General features: G+C 45.3%; 1 pseudogene; it reads right to left on the bottom strand.

Annotated features, from left to right (window-relative positions):
- Positions 1-2,298: 2,298 nt before the first annotated feature.
- LOC147824372 (centromere protein V-like protein 1) lies at positions 2,299-4,053 on the bottom strand (annotated as a pseudogene).
- Between the last annotated feature and the right edge of the window lie 369 nt (positions 4,054-4,422).

Genomic DNA, 4,422 nt, shown 5'->3' with positions numbered 1-4,422 from the left:
AAAAATAGTACCTGATAGGATATAACTGAAAGTTTCTAAATTCTAGAATTGAGTACTATCATGACCATTGGTCTCCTTTATTAGTGTCCTGATCTAATAAGAGCAATAATCCTAGTGAATTTCTATTGATTAATTATTGGGTGTCAGCCACTGTGCTGGAGGATTATAAACATGAGTTTATTTCATCCTTACAATGAAGATCAGGTTAAGTTTTTTTTTTTTTTTTTTTGGTACCAGGGATCAAACTCGGGTCCTTGCACTTGTGCAGCAGGCAGCGAAACCACTGAGCTAAATCCCCAGCCCATGGGTAAGTATTTTTTAAGAGATTCTACAAATCTGGATAAGAGCAGGTGGCCCAAATAGCAACCTCTTGTTCTTTCCTTAAATAAGAGATGCCTTACATCAGGGCACACAGACCATAGTCACCACCCATGATGACTAATGGTGTATGCACAAACATTCATATACAGTTTTAAAGTGTTACACATACTTTTGTGCAATAGAAAAAGGCAGTTAACACATAATGCAACATTGAAGCCTTCTTTAGATATAGAGGAATAAACACTGAATTTATACAAACTTTCACAAAGCTCCCTAAGACTCCATTAAATACAGTATCTATTCCTTTCACCAGTGCTTTTGACCCAGTCTAAACTGCTTACTGCTTCTCTCTGTCCAGTTCTCCCACCCTCAGACACCTGGGAGGTGCCTCTCTCCCTCAACAGCTTGTCCAGGGCTTGAGTTCTAGTGCCCTCTCCCATCTCTTCTTCCCAACACAACAGTCCCAGAAAACCAGCTTGGGATCTATAAATTGGATGTCAAGTTGTAAATGCTGTCTGAAACTCCTGTTTGTGTGTGTATTTTTTTTTGGCAATTGGTTACTGGGGATCAAATCCAGGTTCTCACCCTTGCTGGGCAAACACTCTATCACTGAGTGACATCCTCAGCCATTTTTATTTTGAGACAAGATCTCACAAAGTTGCCAAGGCTGGCCTCAAAATTGTGATCCTCTTACCTCAGCTTCATGAGGAGCTGGGATTACAGTGCTGTACAACTTTATGCAGGGAACATAGAGTTTTATGCAAACACACTTATGACAGCTTTGCTCATGGTTAGAGAAGCAGAAAATCAACATGTGCATCAAAAGCATAGCCACCCAGAAAAAGAGAAAAATTCTATAAACACAAATTTCTGTATACAGAAACACTGGTATTGTAGAATTTGGAAGCCATTTTCTTTCTCTTTCTGGATACAATTTGTCATGCCTGGCCTGAATGAGACTTTTGCAAGCAAACATGCTGTTCTCTGCAAGCAACAGGCTATTCTCAGTAAATAAGACAGGCATCCATTAAGAAAATTTAGGACAGAGTATAAAATTTCCCCAGCATCAAAAAGTCCAGTGATTGTCTACACTCCTGCACTGACCACCCTTGGACCCTCAATCCTAAGCATTCCTTATGATCAAAGCCCCCTTTTCAAGCCCTATATAAGCTTGATTTCTCTCCCAGCTAACTGCCGGTCTCTCCCCCCCCCCCCTTCTCTCCCTCTCTCCCTCTCTCCCTCTCTCCCTCTCTCTCTGTCGGCCTATCCACACACAGACTTAACAAATTCAGCTCTTCTCAGCTAGCTGCAGAAATGTGACCCTGATTTCAGTCTCTGTTCACACCTGGACAGGAATAAAGCTTTTTTCTCACAATGCTTGTCTCCAAGTGGCCTCACACATGGCATTTATAACACAATTCATTCAATGAAACATAACATAGGTGTAAGACAAAGTGCAATTTGATATTTTCTGACCACCAATGTGACAGTCTCTCATAGGGCATGTATACATGTTGGTGTCTTCCCTCTCTTCCTTTCCAGCCTCAGCTCAGTCCCTAGGTATTCAAGGACTGGGACAAGCTATTCCAAAAAACAGAGGAATTTGGTAAATGAAGAGATATACTGGAGAAACCAGGTGATCAGTCTCCTTCCCTTTAGTCGGGTGTGGAGGGAACTGGAAAATGAGAGATAGGGACTGAAGGGTGATAGCTTCCTTGTGTGATGGCATACTCATGTTATTTTTCATATACGTGGAAACACATACCAATTTAACTAGTCTGTTTCAAATTTGTTGAATTGGTAAGCCAAGTATGCACATCCAATGAAACATGTACAGAGGAGATACAGACAGTAAGAAAAAGACACTTGGAAAGAGTGTGCAGGACACTTTTGCTCAAGTAGTAGAACATTTAAGACATTTATTTATTTGTACTTTGTTCTTTTGAAACATTATTATAGTAAAAAGATGGCTGAAAACACAAACATTCATTGGAGGTTTATTATATAAATTATGGAATACCAATTTTTTTTATGTCTATGATCCCATTAAGTAAAAACAATGCTATATATCCAAGGAAATGAGAAAATATCCACCACTTATTGTTTGGTTAAATTTCAATTTTATAATATACAACATAGAAATACATATTTTCTATTTATTAAGTACTGTATTTACTAATTTCTGAACACCTAACACATATACAAGATAGATTTTTCAAAACATTAAAGAGGGTATCCAGTGCACAGACATCATTCTTATTCTTGTCTCCTGACCCCTTCCCAGAGACTTACTGAAACAAAACCAACCAAACTACCAACATCATTTGACAAATAAGAGCAATATAGTACAGAATATTAACAAATTTTAAAACATATCATTTAAGGTCACACTAAACAACATGGCTGAAAAAACAAATATCTCTAAGTATGGGAAATGTGTCCACCAAAACACACATGTAAAATCAATGGGGAACGTCCTTATAAATGTTCACAACCTTTGGATGTGGCATTTCTACTAGGCAAAATGCACCAGTTGAAAACATTGCTATTCACAACAGCACCCAAAACTAGAGTACTTAGGAAGAATCTGCAGGTGATTTGTGAATACTCAGTGAAGAGTTTTCAAAGAGAGTGATTTAAGAGAAACCTTGAAAACAATAGAGACGCTGTTTGCTTATTGCACTGTGAGGTTATGTTGTACACAGTCAACCACTACCAAGCAAGTCCTTTGAAAAGAACTGGAAGGGAAAGGGAAAGAGATAAGGAACACCACAGGTTTACCAGTCCAGAACCAGACCTTTTCACACAGTAAAGTTTCCTTTTTTTTGTTTCTTTCTCTTTTTTTAAACAAATACGGGGAGGGGGCGCACGCAGGAGTTTCGGTGTGTCGGTGTCAGGGTCAGGGCTCCTTTCCGGGAGAACAGGAAGGGACTGTAGGGCCGGGGATTTAGCTCAGTGGTTCCTGTGCCTGCCTTGCAAGCACAAGGTCCTGAGTTCGATCTCCGGTACCAAAAAAAAAAAAAAAAAAGGAAAGGACTGTTGCAGTGACTCCACCTGAATGGTCTCCTGCTCCACGCTGCTCACGGTGCCCGTGTCCAGGCAGTGCGGGGCGACGTCGTACACCCGAGGGTCCGACACTGCGGCGTGGAAGCGCCACATCTTGCACCCGCTGCAGAAGGTGTGCAGCGCCGGGTGCGTGTTGGACGAGTAGGGACTGTGCGTTGCTGTCGTCCCCCCGGAGCAGCGTGAAGCGCGAGGCTGGGACGAGGAAGTGGCAGTGCTGCGCGCTGCACTCCACCACGCGCAGATCCGCGGGGGTCAAGGCCGCGAAGCGGAAGCCCCCCGCCTGGTACACCAGGAGTCGCGAACAGGAACGTGGCGGCGCCCTAGCAGCTGAGGCCCTGCAGCTTCCTGAACGTCTCCCAGAGCTCGCACTGCGCTCCCAGGTCCAGCTCATTGGGAATCCGGCCGGCGCCCGCCGGGTTTGGCTCCTCAGTGGCCCCAGGAGCAGCAGATCTTTAGGGCCGGCCTCTTGGCCCCGCCACCACCAGCCCTTCCGCCGCGCCTTTCCCCTCCACCACCTGGCCGCCACCACTCCCTGCCTGCCTCTTGGCTCCCGACCGAAACTTAGACAGGTGGGCACCGCGCGCGGCTCTTGTTCAGGACCGCGACCGCGGCACAGGCAGCGAAAGGGCCACTTTCACCCCCGCCGCTGAGCCTTCGTGGGGTGCCTCAGTCTGCCCGTGGCACCTGCAGCCTTCCAAGCCAGTGCCCACCCATTCCCATTTCCTACTCAATCATGAGCAGCCGCCTACCTGCACCAGCAGGATTGGCCACTTGTTGAAAGTGAGGTCAAGAGACCCGTCCCTTGACCCCATTAAAACACCCTCTGCTCCCTGAACCTCAGTCAGCAGGCAATCATTCACAAAGCAGGTGCTGGGCCCAGCACTAGAGGACTCTGGGGCAAGTGCAGGTGTGTTAGGCTTTCCAAACCCTCGTCCTCCTTTAGAGTCAGCCAAAGCTATACTAGCTAAGAGTTCGGCCCTTGTTCTGAGAGGACTGTAAAAGGGGGGCACTGGGAACCCAGCGGAGGCCCCCAAG

The sequence above is a fragment of the Heterocephalus glaber genome, unplaced genomic scaffold, assembly GCF_053883595.1.
Source record: "Heterocephalus glaber isolate CG9 unplaced genomic scaffold, H.glaber_assembly_v1.0 deba00001546, whole genome shotgun sequence".
Classification (NCBI taxonomy): Eukaryota; Metazoa; Chordata; class Mammalia; order Rodentia; family Bathyergidae; genus Heterocephalus; species Heterocephalus glaber.
The sequence above is the reverse complement of the archived record's forward strand: the minus strand, read 5'-3'. Positions and strand labels throughout refer to the sequence as shown.